This window comes from Pleurodeles waltl, chromosome 7 (genome assembly GCF_031143425.1).
Source record: "Pleurodeles waltl isolate 20211129_DDA chromosome 7, aPleWal1.hap1.20221129, whole genome shotgun sequence".
Classification (NCBI taxonomy): domain Eukaryota; kingdom Metazoa; phylum Chordata; class Amphibia; order Caudata; family Salamandridae; genus Pleurodeles; species Pleurodeles waltl.
In genome coordinates this window covers 1,098,736,513-1,098,752,896 of record NC_090446.1, presented here as the reverse complement: position 1 = coordinate 1,098,752,896, position 16,384 = coordinate 1,098,736,513, and positions in this window count along the sequence as shown.

Here is a 16,384-nt window from a genome sequence, read left to right as displayed (position 1 = left end):
ACATTAAACCATATTTGAAAACAATCTGCTACCTATTTGTTTAAGAACAAACCTGGATAGTGATCTACTCTGTAGCAAGTTTAATACATGGAAGATCGTTTGGTCTCTGAATTCAACAGGACTGCTTCTAACACCCTGTAGTTCATCTAGGGTAACAATCATCCTCCATGTCACTATTTCCAGTCCTGGGATTTTTTTGTTACCACATAATGTATTCTGGGTGTTGTAGTCTTTGATTACTTTAAATTAGGTAATTAACCTAAAATACCTGAAAGCAATGATTTGAGTATAAAAGTTAAGGACCTGAAACTCTGCAAAGACATGGTGTGTGGTCCTCACCCTCATTTCATCAGTCTTGGTGAACCAGCCCTCACAAAGCTAATAACGGAATGTGTTAATGTGCTTTTTTGGCAGTGAGAAGACCCAAAGTTTCTCAAACCTGCTCTAATCATTTGTGGTGAGTGTCATGGCTTTCATTTGATAATAATGCAAGTTACATGCAAGAAAGGCCTGATTGCATGTAAACATGATTGCATTTAACATTCACAAATGTGTGTATAGGCATATGGCATAAAAGGGCAGATTAGTTTTTAAAGTGTTTCAATGCTAACAGTGTGTGTTTCATCACCATGTTTTCACCTAGAAACTCATTTTTTTCTGGTACCATTCAAAATAATGAACTGGAGAAGGAAAACGTTCCACTTCTCTAGTATAGGCATTGTAATTGAGACTTCAGGGGAAGATGAACTTGCAGATATCCATCTTGGAAGGACAAAGTAGCAATAGCTTCTGTAGCTTCCATTTGCTTCTTCAAAGGGATATTTTAGTACATTTCTGTAGCAGGAGCCAAGCAAGAGTGACCCCTTCCTTCACCTAAAGATGGCATTAGTAATAATGGTCCATAATGTACTGGTGTACTGCAAGGGTTAGATACATGTTGTTGAGGGAAAATGTTTATAGGAAATTCATTTTTTTCTGTGTGCCTACCCAGTATTTTTTGCCTTTTTATCGGACCATATATTTTTTGCTGCTTTTATTACTCTTTGCCCTTTACCCCTGCTACTGTGCTCCCCATAAACATGGTTGACTTGGCGTATTCCTAATTTGTATATTTAACTTACCTATACATCTCTACTATATGGTACAATATTCCCAGGACCTGAAGGTTAAATGTCAATAGTGGAATGCAGCCCCTTCCCCCCCACAACAGTGACGGTGTAAAACATGGTTTCAGGCCTACCATTGTAGCCGCCTATGTCAGTGTAAACATTGCAAATTGGCCTGTCAAAATAAACCCTATTGATGGGTGAAAACCTCCTACTTAATATTAGTAAACCACTTCTATGTAGGCTGCGTAGTCCACAATGTAGGGTGCATGATATTTAAAAGTAGGACATGTAGAAAGTTAATGTTTACGTATCCCTAGAGTGACTAGCACCCAAAGGCATCTTTTCACTGGGGCACGTTTAGCTGTCCTATGTATAAATCCAGAGTACAGATTAAAATCCTAATACTGTATCTCAAGAATGGGACTACCTAGAAAAATATAGAAACAACTATTTTTAATAGTTATTAAAAATCAAAATCCAATTTATAGTGCAGTCTAATTTTCAATAAATATTTAGGAAATATAATGTTTAGAAAGCCTAAATTTACTAGAGGCTCATTTACATTTGTTCTACCACTTCTGCCAGCCAGTAATTAGCATCTGAAGAGGTGTGAAAACTGCTTACAGAGCAGAGAACAAAAGCCTAGATTGGGGGAGGTGCTGCTGCCTTGACTGAATTACCAGTGAGATTGGGCCCAAGAACTGGACTAACTTCAAAGAGGCATCTCCTGTCACAGGCAAATGTTAGTTGACAGCTGGGTGGGGTTCTTCCTTTGTTCCCTCCAGCCAGGCAGGCTCCACTCACAGTGGGCCTCTTTTTGACATTACAGAGTCAAATTTAGTTGGAGCGTCAATTCTTGCTTGACAGGTTTGATGGGTTTACATGATTATTATTATTATTATTATTATTATTATTATTATTATTATTTTTATTGCTATGTTTTTGTAAAGCACACATCTACTCAAAGAGTGTCCTGGCGCTTGCTGATTGGTAACCATTGAACAGAAAAAAGGTGAAATCAGAAGATGCAGAAAAAAAAAGTCATATTTCCAGCCTCCTTTTAAAGGACCCTTCATCTTTGGTAGCCCTCAAATATAGTGGAAGAGCGTTCTAGCTTAAAGTGGATAATGCTGAAAAAGAGCATCATTCCCATCTCTTCCTTTCAGTTTCTTGGAGCTACCACCAACAAAGCATCAGAAGAGCACAATGTTCTGGCTGGAGGAGAATGTTCTATTCTTAGTCAGATATCTCGGGTCAGACTGATAAAAAGCACTATGCACTAAGACTAGACCCTTAAACTGTACACATTCCTGAATCAGTAGCCAATGCAACTCCTTTAGGTGCAGATGAATATGATAGTGTTTATGGAGTCCTGACAGCAGTCGAGCTGCTAAATTCTGTATCAACTGGAGTTTTTTAACTTGGCAAGCAGGGAGACCCCAGTACAAAGCATTAGCATAATCTGAACGAGATGTGATAAGAGAAGTGGGAATACAATTATTTTAGTAAACATAGCAGGCCTAAACACGTACCAACCACTTTATCCATTTAATGGACAAAAGTTAACATATTATAACATTTCACTCCTAGGTTGCAAACAACTGAGGCTGGGGTGGGAGGAGAAGGAACCATACCAAGCCAGAAATTGCCTCATGCCTCATAGGTTTAGAATCAGATGCAAAAGCTGGCGTCCAAACCAACTGGTTTCTATCTGAAAATAAGGATTTGAACCATGCCAAAGCGGTCCTTCCCATCCCGACATTGCTTAGTCTTTGAATGAGGATAGGATGAGAAGCAGTATGGAATGCTGCTGATAAATCTAGCTATAGGACAGCCACTTGCTTCTCTTGATCCACAGCAAATGTAATAATATCTGATTCTTCCAATAATGTAGTTTTGGTGCTATGTCCAGGGTGAAAGTTTGATTGAGAAGGATGCAGCAACTCGTTGAAGTTCCAATACCCGGACAGTTGAGCATTTATCAGTTTTGCTAAAATTTTAGAGAAGGCCGGTAACAAAGAAATCAGCCTATAATTGGCCAAGATGAACTTATCCACTGAAGGCTTTTTCAGTAGTGGAATGAGTTTAGCTTTTTTCCAACATTTAGGCACATTACATTGGCAGAGGGACTCTTTTAAAAGAAAGTTGAAAGTTGGATTGATAGCCATATAGTTAGCCAGGAATCATCTGCCCTTGCATCCTCCTCTACAGATCCTAGCAGGCACGGATCACTCTCACTTAAGATAGAGGTTATTTCCAAATTCATAGTCTTTGCACAACTACAGTGTGATAAGGAAGAGATTTCTCCTCTACCTTTTCCTCCTAGCTCAAAGGTCCAGCAAACATAAATCATAGCATGATCAGTTCACTTGTTACCCTTGACGACCCTTATCTTAACCTTTCAGTTAGAAAAAATGGGGTCCACAGAATGTAAAGCTGTTTAATACACTGTGACAGATTCCACGCAGAATCCTGTACTATCAAGCAAATGGTATGCTTGAGGATCATTGACATTATCCAAGTGGATATAATGCTGGGGGCAGAAAAGGGCTTTAAAGGAAGAGAAACAGGATGCCAAAACAATTCTATTGTATCCTCTGTCTAGTTTCTGGAAACTTCTGGTTTGTTCTACCAAACTTCTGTCTCTAGGTATATTAGACTTAGGCCCTCATTACAACCCTGGAGGACGGTGTTAAAGCGGCGGTAAGACCGCCAACAGGCCGGCGGTAAAATATTTGCAATTACGACAGTGGCGGAAACCGCCAACAAAGACAGCCACTTTAACACTCCGACCGCCACAGCGGTACAAACAAACAGCGCGGCGGTCACCGCCAACAGACAGGCAGGAGACAAGGTACCGCCCACACTATTATGACAGGCCAATCTGCCACCTTTTCCAGGGCGGATTCACCACGGATAAAAACACGGCAGAAACAGGAATTTCGAAGGGAAAACACTCACCTCATCACACTCCACGAGGAGCGAGGACACCATGGACCCGGAACTCCAAATTCTACCTGCAATAGTCTTCCTGCTCCTCTACCAGGAGCACGAATGCCGGCGGCGAGGACCACGGTGAGTACTGCACTTACGACACAGGGGAGGGGGAGGCAAAATACAGGGACACACACACGCAACACCCCCACCCTCATCCACTAAAACACACACACTAATACATATCTATACATTATAGTTACACCCCCCAGATCCCCCGGAAGAATGCAAAGACCAAAGGAAATGATTGTAACCATTGTAATCTATTAAAATACAGTACTATAAAATATATATACACTATAAACAAATATATACACCAATAATACAAGTCCAGGTATTGCACCATTCATAGTCCGTGGACCACTGGGCCCAAAATGCATAGGCGAGGCCCACACTCGATACCAGATCAAAACAGAGAGAACACTGCAGGGGCATCAGATAGAAATACAACAGGCACCTCAGGGGGAAGGGAAGGGGTGGCACCTCAGCCAGATGAGTGCACAACGCCATATCAACGAGGGGGCTCAATGCCCGCTGTTCAATCCTGGGGAGTGCAAAGCCACAGTCTCTCAAGTCTCCCAAGTGGGTGGTTTGCCCACTGTTCAATCCTGGGGAGTGAAAAGCCACAGTCTCTCAAGTCTCCCAAGTGGGTGGTTTGCCCACTGTTCAATCCTGGGAGTGCAAATCCAAAGTCTCTCAAGTCTCTACAGTGGGTGGGTTGCCCACTGTTCAGTCTTGGGGAGTGCAAAGCCACAGTCTCTCAAGTCTCTCCAGTGGGTGGTTTGCCCACTGTTCAATCCTGGGGAGTGCAAAGCCACAGTCTCTCAAGTCTCCCAAGTGGGTGGTTTGCCCACTGTTCAATCCTGGGGAGTGCAAAGGCACAGTCTCTCAAGTCTTTCCAGTGGGTGGGTTGCCCACTGTTTAATCCTGGGGAGTGCAAAGCCACAGTCTCTCAAGTCTCTCCAGTGGGTGGTTTGCCCACTGTTCAATCCTGGGGAGTGCAAAGCCACAGTCTCAAGTTGATAACAGTCTCCGCTGGTTCTGGAGGGGGACTGGTGCCCAGAGTGCTTCATCCTGTGAAGGACAGAGGTAGTGGATGGATGTCTCCACTGGTTCTGGAGGGGGACTGGTGCCCAGAGTGCTTCATCCTGTGAAGGACAGATGTAGTGGATGGATGTCTCCACTGGTTCTGGAGGGGGACTGGTGCCCAGAGTGCATCACTCACCCCGTGAGTGCCCCTGCCGCTCATGAGCTAGCGGTGCTTGATTTGGCGGTGCCCTGTTCAGCGGTGCTTGATTTGGCAGTGCCCTGTTCAGCGGTGCTTGAGTTGGCGATGCCCTGTTCAGCGGTGCTTGAGTTGGCGGTGCCCTGTTCAGCGGTGCTTGAGTTGGCGGTGCCCTGTTCAGCAGTGCTTGAGTTGGCGGTGCCCTGTTCAGCGGTGCTTGAGTTGGCGGCCCTTCATGGCCCAGCGGGGCTTGTGCTGGCGGTCCTTCATGGCCCAGCGGGGCTTGAGTTGGCGGTCCTTCATGGCCAAGCAGGGCTTGTGCTGGCGGTCCTTCATGGCCCAGCAGGGCTTGTGCTGGCGGTCCTTCATGGCCCAGCGGGGCTTGTGCTGGCGGTGGCCTCCTGGGCAGGTGGGCTGGGGCAGACGGGGCCCTCCTGGGCAGCTGGGCTTGTGCTGGCGGGGCCCTCCTGGGCAGCTGGGCTTGTGCTGGCGGGGCCCTCCTGGCAGCTGGGCTTGTGCTGGCGGGGCCCTCCTGGGCAGCTGGGCTTCTGCTGGCGGTGGCCTCCTGGGCAGCTGGGCTGGGGCTGGCGGTGGCCTCCTGAGCAGCTGGGCTTGTGCTGGCGGTGGCCTCCTGGGCAGCTGGGCTGGGGCTGGCGGTGGCCTCCTGAGCAGCTGGGCTTGTGCTGGCGGGGCCCTCCTGGACAGCTGGGATGGGGCTGGCAGTGGCCTCCTGGGCAGCTGGGCTGGGGCTGGTGGGGGCCTCCTGGGCAGCTGGGATGGGGCTGGCGGTGGCATCCTGGGCAACTGGGCTTGTGCTGGTGGGGCCCTCCATGGCAGCTGGGCTTGTGCTGGCGGTGGCCTCCTGGGCAGCTGGGCTGGGGCTGGCGGTGGCCTCCTGGGCAGCTGGGCTTGTGCTGGTGGGGCCCTCCTGGGCAGCTGGGCTTGTGCTGGCAGTGGCCTCCTGGGCAGCTGGGATGGGACTGGCGGTGGCTTCCTGGGTAGCTGGGATGGGGTTGGCGGTGGTCTCCTGGGCAGCGGGATGACGGCGGTCTTCTCCGCCGTGCTGCTCTTCCCAGACTTGCCGGGTTTCTTGCGGCCCTTCCCCACCTTGGGAGGTGTCACAGCTGAGTCCACACTCCCACCGGGACCCCTGGGAGCAGCTTTGGTGGCTGGAGTCTTCCCCCTCTCCCGCCGGGCACTGGCCAACTTCTGATGCTTCACAGAGGGGGGGACTGGCTTTGCTGTGGCTCCGTGCCACACTGGCTGTCCTGGTGGCCGGTGCACTCCACATACCTGTGACTACGTGCACCACTGGTCACGGAGATGTTGTGGTTGAGGTGCTAGCTCGGGACCTATGAGATGGACGGGGTGGGGGAGGTGTGGGAAAAAGGTCAAGGCTGGACAGGAAAAGTTTTTTTAACACACTGGGACGGGTAGCTGGAGGGGGTTTGGGAGTGGAGGAAGAGGTGGTGGTAGTAGGAGGTGTACGTTTGGTGACTTTGGGTGCAGGTGCATGCGCTGGAGGCTGTCGTGAGGTGGATGGTTGTTGGGTGGGTGTGTGCCTGCATTTGTGTATCTTGGGAGGGGGCGTCACAGACACACTGGGAGAGGACACAGGGGACGTGAGAATGGTAGTGAGGTGGTGACTGCACGTGAGCGGGGTGTGCTGGTGGGTGAGCTGGTGAGGGACGTAGTGGCTGTAGAGGTAGTGCATGCAGGTGTGTGTGTGTAGACGAGACTGGGAGGGAGGGGGGAGACGAGGAGGAGAGGGACACAGTGGAGGCAGTGGATGTTGGTGTGTCTGCATGTGTGTGATGCTTGCGTGAGTGCCTGTGGGATGTGTGGTGCTTATGTTTGCCTGAGCTTCCCTTGTGTGGTGAGGTGTGTGCAGGCTGGTCTGATGGTGTGCTTGGGATAGGTTGAGGTACAGGGGATTGGGTCTGGGTCGAGGAAGTTGGAGGGGGGAGGCTAGACACAGGGACAATGGCTGCCATCAAAGCTGAGGCCAGAGTTTGAAAGGCTCGGTGAAGGGCCGCCTGACAAGAATTAATGCCCTCCAGGAATGCATTAGTTTGTTGAAACTGCCATTCTACACCCTGGATGGCATTCAAAATAGTAGACTGCCCAACAGTGAGGGACCTGAGGAGGTCAATGGCCTCCTCACTGAGGGCAGCAGGGGTGACTGGGGTAGGGGCTGAGGTGCCTGGGGCGAAGGGGATGCCCACCCTCCTGGGTGAGCGGGCACGGGGCGAAGGCTGAGGGGCTGCTGGGAGGGCGGTGCTGGTAGGGGTGGTGGCGGCTGTACCTGTAGATGCGGGGGCACAGATGTTGCCGCCACCACAAGGGAGCTCCCATCAAAGGACGAGTCCTTGTCGCTGGTCTCAGCTCCTGTCCCTGCCGTGGAGCTCCCCTCGCCCTCCGTCCCACTGGTGAATTCAGAGTCCGTAGTGTGGCCCTCCATGGCCATGTGGGATGCAGCTCCCTCGTGCTCTGGTGCCACTGCTCCTCCGCCTGATGATGCTAATGCACACAAGAACAGGGAGACCACAAAAAGGGGGGGTGAAACAGAATAAAGACATGTTGAGTGCATGGGTTACCGCTACCGTTGGTGGACAAGACAGACACAGAAGCCCCCTGCACTACGCCGCACTCTTGGGCCCTACAGTGCAAATCCTTGGAAATTGTCTACAAGGCTATGGACAACATCTGCACATATAGATGACATAGGGGCATGAATAGCTGTACTTGGCACTCTACAGAGGTGGGGTGGGGGGCAACAGGGCCATGCCTTACGGAGGGGCCTAGCCTACGGAACTCGCCCTGGCCTAGGGAAACCCACAGCCCTCCTCCCCCACCCAGACAACTCCACTGCACGCAAAGTCAGCTGAATGAGAGTGTAATCACCCCCTTGTGTCTGCTGTGATGCCCTCAAGCGCCCATCCAACTCCGGGTAGGCCACCGCCAGGATCCTGAACATCAGGGGGGTCATGGTTCGACGGGAACCCCTCCCACGTTGATAGGCCATCCCCAGCTGGGCCTCCGCCATCTTCTTGCTCCAGCGGCGAATGTCCTCCCATCTTTTCCGGCAGTGGGTGCTCGGTCTGTGGTGGACCCCCAAGGTCCGGACTTCCTTGCCGATGGCACGCCAAATATCCTTCTTCTGATGGGCGCTGACCTACACGAATAGTACAGGGGAAAAGGAGAAGATATGACCATCACAGTCATTGGCCCGCATCCCTACCCTTGCCATGATGCACATGCACTCACCGTCGTATCATGCACGTCTCATTCTCCCCCCCCATCTTTCATCAACACCACTCCACACAGGCATTGCCCATTTGGCATGCTCACAGTGTACTTACCTGTTTTCTGGAGGACCGTAAAGTAGCGTGTACTGGGGGAGGACCCCATCCAATAGTTTCTCCAACTACTCCGTGCTGAAGGCAGCGGCCCTTTCCCCAGACACATGAGCCATTGTCTCTTCCAGACTGAGGTCACAGCAGCACTTGCAGTGTAGGTCCTCTCCTGTCGAAGATCAGGTATGAAGTGATTCAACAGAGAGAAAATGGTGGTCACGTCCACGGCGGTGCGTACCGTCACCGCCGGCGTACATCGTCATTGGCTCCTGGGACCAATGTTAACCAATGCAGGATTGCACCTACCGCGACGGTGTACAACGCCAGCGCAGTTCCCTCATATCCCCTTGTCCCAAATTACAGGACAGGCAGCCGCCTTTTCAGGGGGCCACATGGCATTAATTTTGACTGTGTCACACATATCTAGGCCTTGCTTAAACACTAATACAGCCATGTATATATTTTCAAACATTTTGCTATAAAGTTGTGTTTACGTACCTCAGTGTTGGTTGACTCTCTGCTCGTTGTTCTCTTCCATAGAGCACGTGCGCTGGGGCAGGTGAGGAGATGGCGGCATCCTCCGGTGTACAGACCGCTGGTGGACCTGTCGACAATGGAGGAGCGACATGTAATTGTCACATACAGACTTGATCATACCACAATCCTGGAACTGTGTGCCCAGTTGGAGCCAGACCTGATGTCAGCTATCTGCCATCCCACAGGAATCCCCCCTCTAGTGCAGGGCCTGTCAGTACTCCATTTCCAAGCAAGTGTGTCTTTTCAAACAACAGTGGCCATTGCATCAGGGATGTCCAAGCCTATGTTCTCCAAAGTGTTGTCCAGAGTGTTGTCTGCCCTGCTGAAACACATGTGTAGCTACATCGTTTTCCCTCAGGTGGAGGATTTGCCAACAGTGAAAGGTGACTTCTATGTTCTGGGACATATCACCAACATCATAGGTGCCATTGATGGGACACATGTGGCCTTGTCCCCCCCCCGCAGGAGTGAACAGGTGTACAGAAACCGGAAGAGTTACCATTCTATGAATGTGCAGATGGTGTGTTTGGCCGACCAGTACATCTCCCATGTAAATGCCAAGTTTCCTGGCTCAGTGCATGACGCTTACATTCTGCACTGTAGTGCACTGTAGTGTACTCACCTGTCAGACTTGAGGTCCATCCAACTGCCCATAGATGGATTGGACCCCATCCACAAGCCTCTCCAACTCCTCCGACATGAAGGCCGGTGCCCTTACTCCTGTTGCACGAATCATGGCAGGTTCCAGACAGGTCACAGCAGCACACACAGTGGGGATGTCATCCTGTGGAAAGTCAGGAATCAAGTGGTGTGGTAGAAATGAAATGGTGTTCACGTACACGGCAGTGAACACCGTCACCGCCGGTGCTGATCATCATTGGTCCTCATACTCCATAGAGGGCTATGTTAGCCAATGAGGAATTGCACAGTGGTGTACACTGCCTCCCCCGATGGCGCGAACGCCAGCGGAGTTAGGTCACTTCCACCTGTCCCTGTAACCAGGACAGGGGATGTCATTTTTTAATGCTAATACATATGTACAGATTGATAAGTGTGTCATTGTAGTCGAATGTTTTCACCTATAGAATTCTAGTGTCCAACATACAAGCATTCTCTGTGTACTGTTGTGTGTTCATTGTTCCTGTAGTCACTCCCTTCTTACTTTTAGGTCCCTTAGGTACCAATCACTGTGGAGGAATAGGAGGAGGAGGCAAGCACCTGTGTACAGACCCCTTGTGGACTTGGCTACACTAGAGGACAGGCACATCATACTCACCGATCGCCTGGACAGGGCCACAATCACAGAGCTGTGCGCACAATTGGAGCCTGATCTGCTACCTGCTGCCCGTTGCACAACAGTAATACCCATTCTTGTGCAGGTACTCTCAGTGCTCCATTTCCTGCTGACTGGCTCTTTCCAGGTGACAGTGGGCTTGGCTGTAGGGATGTCACAGCCAGTGTTCTCTATTGTTCTTAGAAGGGTTTTGACTGCCTTGCTCAAACACATGTGCAGCTGCATCACATTCCCCCAGGTAGATGACTTACCCACTGTAAAGGCTGGATTCTTTGCAATGAAACATATACCTTATTTTATCGGGGCCATCGACGGGAACCATATTTCCTTAGTCCTCCCAAGGGCTAATGACAAGTGTACAGGAATCGGAAGAGTTTCCACTCACTCAATGTCCGATGGTGTGCCTGACTAACCAGTACATTTCCCATGTCATTGCCAAGTATCCAGGGTCGGTGCATGATGCCTTTTTTCCTGAGGAATAGCAGTGTCCTACAGCTGATGGCACACCTACAGAGGCACAGAGTGTGGCTTATAGGTGAGCCTGAGTCCCCACCCAGTGTATGTCAGTTTATGCCTTCAGGAGTCATATCCCATGTGATTTTGCAGGACTAATGTGTGTCCCTTACTTCTTGCAGGTGATTCTAGCTAACCAAACCTGTCCTGGCTCCTGACCCCTGTTAGGATTCCGAGAACAGGGGCTGAGAATAGGTACAATGATGCTCATGGGCGTACCAGGAGGATTGTCGAAAGGACCTTCAGGGTCCTGAAGGCTAGGTTCAAGTGCCTCCATCTGACAGGTGGATCCCTGTGCTATTCCCCTGAGAAGGTTTGCAGAATTGTTGTTGTGTGCTGCATGTTGCACAATTTGGCCCTCAGACAGCATGTGCCCTATCTGCAGAAGGAGGGGGGTGACAATGCAGCTGAGGCAGCAGTGAACACTGAGGACAGTGAGGAGGAGCAAGAGGAGGAGGATGTGGACAACAGGTCACATTTGATCCTGTAGTACTTCCAATGACACTCAGGCAAGTCTGTTGAACTAAACATTTCCACGTTATACTGTTTTGCTGTATGCCTGTAGCATAATGCAAGTCATTACCTTTGCATCCCACCTGACTGTCACATATGCCTTCCCTTATTGCAGATGTTGGTGTTGTTCCAATAGTGTACTGCTGTGATGTGTACAGAATGCTGAGAAACATTTGTAGGATGGTTCAACATCTTACTGGACATTTACACAGGATCATGCAGTTCTTTACAGTTCTGTACATTGTACAATACCTGTAAATAAAGCACTATTACTCAAGTTGTGTCCAAGGGTGTTTATTGAAAATTGGTATACAATGGGAAGTGCAATAGAGATGGTTGAGAATATTGCAGTGTAGTGGGCCAGTCTGTTTGCAGCATTGTCCAAGGGGCCATAGGAAGGGGAGCAGTGGCAGTTCAGAGTGGACAAGGTGTCACAGTGGAACACAAGGGGGACATTCAGAAGGGCATCATTTTCTGGCGGTGGTCTTTGTCTTGGCAAGTGTCTCTGGTGTCTGTCTGGGTCGCAGGGACCGTTTGCGGGGTGGTTCACCTTCTGCAGGGGGAGGGGTGCTGGTGGCCTGTGGGTCCTGTGGCAGGGCCTGCTGCCCACTAGCTTCAGCCCGATGTGGATGGCTGGTCAGTACACTGGCTAGTGGAAGGGGCCCACTGGTGTGCTGTGTAGTCCCTCATGATGTTGGTCATGTCACCCAGCACCCCTGCAATGGAGACCATGGTGGTATTAATGGCCTGCAATTCTTGATTGATCTCCTGGTAGTGTTCCCTCTGCAGCTGCTGGTTCTCCTGCATGATGTTTATCACCTGACCCATCTTGTCCTGGAAATGTTGATATGCCCCCAGGACATTAGTGACTGCAGTCGGTTCCCTGGGCCTGTCCTCCTCCTGGTACACAGCAGTCCTCCAATTGTCCCTGGCCTCATGTTCCTGTGTCCCCTGAATGGTGTACCCACTGCCACTGACCCCTGGATTATCATTGTCTTGCCTGTGAGGTGTGGACTGGGGTCACAGTACAGGAGGGCAAACTGCTGAATTATGTGTCCTGGGGACAGAGGTCTGGGGATGTTGGGTGGCTGCTGTGGTGTTGGATACTGAGGGGGCAAGCTCTGTGGTGGACTGGGTGTGGGCTGGGGTAGCCGACTGACCAGTGGTCCCTGATGGGCCAGGGAGTTCATCCAGATCCAGAACTCCAGAGTTGCTGTTATCACTGGGGGCATCTTCTGGTGGGGGACTGGTTTGCCGTGGCACCTCCTGGCCACTGAGATTGGCAGGGGCACCTGTGGGGATGTAAGTGGTATTCTGAATTCCTAGCTTCCCCTATGTTATTGCCTTTGCCCTTTCTCATTTGTTTGTATATGGTGATGAATTGCAGGATTGTTAGTTCTCTATGCTGTGCATGCATTGGTGGTGGGTGTAGATGCAGGGCTGGATGGGATGTGTATGCAGTGGGTATGGCATGCAGGGCATGGCATTTAGCTTTGCTGATCATGGTAGTGCACTGTGTGGGATGGAGTGGGGTGATGGGAGTCAGGGTGGGGGTCGAGATGGCATGCAGGTATGGGGAGGTGTTAGGTAGTAAGTATTGACTCACCAGTGTCCAGTCCTCCGGCAACTCCAGTGACTCCATCAGGATGCAGGATTGCCAAGATGTGCTCCTATGCTGTCAGCTGTGGGGGAGGAGGTGGGGGTCCACCACAAGTCCCCTGTATAGCGAGCTGGTGCTGTAATGCTATTGAATGCACCTTCCCTCGTAGGTTGTTCCACCTCTTCCTTATGTCGTCCCTAGTTTTTGGATGTTGTCCCACGGCATTCACCCTGTCCACGATCCTCTGCCATAGCTCCATCTTCCTGGCAATGGATATCTTCTGTACCTGTGCTCCAAACAGCTGTGGCTCTACCCTGACTATTTCCTTAACCATGACACGCAACTCTTCATTGGAGAAACTGGGGTGCTTTCGTGGGGACATGGGTGTTGTGTGATGTGTGTACGTTGTGCAGGGGTGAAGTATGATGTGGTGGGTTGTGTGGTGTGTGACAGCTGAATAGGTGTGTGCAGTTCTCTTTTGGATTGTCCTTGCAAAGTGTAGCCATCTTGTCGTGTTTACAGAGGTTTGTGGGTGATGTGGGTGTGTGTTTTACATTGCTGTTGGTGGGTGTGTGGGTTGTGTGTATTTGTGTCAGGCGTGGTTTTTTTTTTCGGACAATGTTGTCTTGTTTTGTTTTAGGGTGGCCATATCCACCACAGTGGTGGTCATCGCCAATGGTTTACTGCAGCTGAATGTCCTCTGTAGTGATTGGTGGGTCATTATCTGGAGGTTGTTGTTTTGGTGGCGTAACAGTACGGGTGGTAGTTCCGGCGGTTTATCACATTCAGTGGGTGTGGTGGATTTGTGGTTGTGGCTGTCCTCTGTCAGTTTTGTGTGTATGTGTCATAATCTAATGGACAGATGTTCACCTCCGCAGCGGTATTTTGGCAGCAGTCACCGCAGCAGTATTCGATTTTTACTGCCAATGTCATAATCAGGACGATGCCTTTGATCCCAAGTCAGCAAACTCAGTTTCTGGGTTTTGTTGTGGACATGGTCGAGGTAGAGTTGAGGTTCCAGTTGGAAGGTGGTAAATGAATCCCTTGCTCAACCCTTGGTAGCTGGCATTGAGTAGACAGGCTTAACTGAGGAGACAGGTGTATAAAGCATAAAAACACCAATATGTTAAATAAGTAAGACACAACACATAATACAATTCCAACACCAATTTATAAAAATAGGAAATATTTGCATCTTTAAAGACACCAAAATGGCAAAAATCTAAAGTAGGGAACCAGAGATATGAATTTTTAAAGATTAATTACAAATATTTGGATTCGCGATTTACTAATTGCAATTCCATGTGAAGCACAATTAGGGAATCCCAATTCCAAATGTAAGAAATTCCATTGAGTTTCATTTGCGATTCCTGGTGGGTTGCTAATAGACTGCCTCATTAATATTAATGAGGTAGGTCGCAATTTGCAACCTAGCGTGAATCGCAAAATCACAGGGATGGAGGCCTGCTGGTGTCATGTCTGTAATTGCTTTTGTATAAAGCAATCTTTTTTTAAAACACAGCCCATTTTCCTTAAAGGAAAACAGGCTGCGTTTAAAAAGAAAGAAAATTAAACATTTCAGTTTCATTTTTGAAGAGTAGGCAGTGGTCCATGGGACCACTGCCTGCTCTCCAAAAACATTTTTGCATGCAGTACATGCGAATTGCAATTAGGTAATCTCAATTCCAAACGTAAGAAACTCCACTGAGTTTCTTTTGCGATTCCCGGTGGGTTGCAAATAGACCTGCCGCATTAATATTAATGAGGTAGGTCACAATTTGCCAACCTGCCAGGAATTGCAAAATCACAGGGATGGTGGCCTGCTGGTGTCAGCAGATCATCCTGTCTTTGATTCCTTTTGAATAATAATATTAAAGGAAAACAGGCTGTGTTCAAAAGAAAGAAAATGTAACATTTCAGTTTAATTTTTGAAGAGTAGGCAGTCGTCTCTGGGACCACTGCCTGCTCTTCAAAATAATTTCTGATGCGTTCACAAAGGGGAATGCTTGGTGTTGTTTAGGAGGACTTCAGATGTGAGGTCTTTGGATGACACAAGTAGGGCCTATCAATCAGAAGGTGTTTGTTTTTACATTAAGAGGAGAAGAAAATTGTTATCTACATCTATTTTCTACCTTTATGTTGAGTTGAATGAGAGAATTTGCATAGTTAAATGCTTGAAAGAGTTTGAAAGGAGGATGGACAGTCTGTGAAACGATGTTGCACAATTACTGGTTTCCTACAGGTGGGCTCATAAGGCAGTTTCACCCCTGACTTTGGCAAGATGGGTGAAATAAGTCATGAGAGAAGAAGGTGTTGATGTTAGTAGGTTTGGCACTCACTCCCTTACTGGTGTTTCAGCTTCAAAGCATTCATCCTGGGTGTAGGCCTGCAAGATATCTTCAGAACTGAAGATTGGTTGAATGAAAACATGTTCAAAGTTTGCTATTTTAGACCTGTTGTGAATGCAATTGATAATATTTTAACAACACTTTAAACTTGTATAATATTAGCCTCCATATCATGCCACACAAATGTAGATTTCGTACAGCCTGGTGGGCTTAAAATATGGATTTTTTAAAGACATGGAGGCTGAGATTATCCCACCAGTTTAATAGCCCACCCTAATGAAGTAAATATGTTCTAAGTTCTCTCCACTGTTACAGCTGTGGTTGGGTAATAAGAAAGGTGTTTTGCATAATCTCAGTCTCCATATCCTGATGTTCTGCCCTCCAGGCTGTGGAAAGTGTAAATTTTTGCTTTCACCTTAAAGGACGGCTGTGCCTTTAAAGATTGCATTAGCAATTGAAATGGAACATATGCAATCCTCTCTAACTAAACCTTAGCCAACTTACATAGTATCCATAACTCCACTGCTACTCTCATCCTCAGACTGGTCACATTTAGTCTGCTCTGAAGATGCATCACTTGATTCCAATTAACTAAAAGGTTGAATTTCAGACCTTGTGCATTGTGAACAACAGCTTTTTGGATGAGACCCTTTATATCTCACCAACTTGCTGCTTCATTATCATCTGGCCAGATACCTAAAGTCAATCAACCAGGTTGACCTTTCCATTCATCCTGTGAGGTACAAACTCAATATGTACTCAAGGTTTCCCAAAGCACAAGAAATTAATAAAGAAACCAATCGGCTTAGGTAGGTTTAAACAAAAAAAAGCTACTAATATTTCATGTGACTCGAAGTATTTGAAATTATGACACCTCGTAGCTTGGGTACTGCAC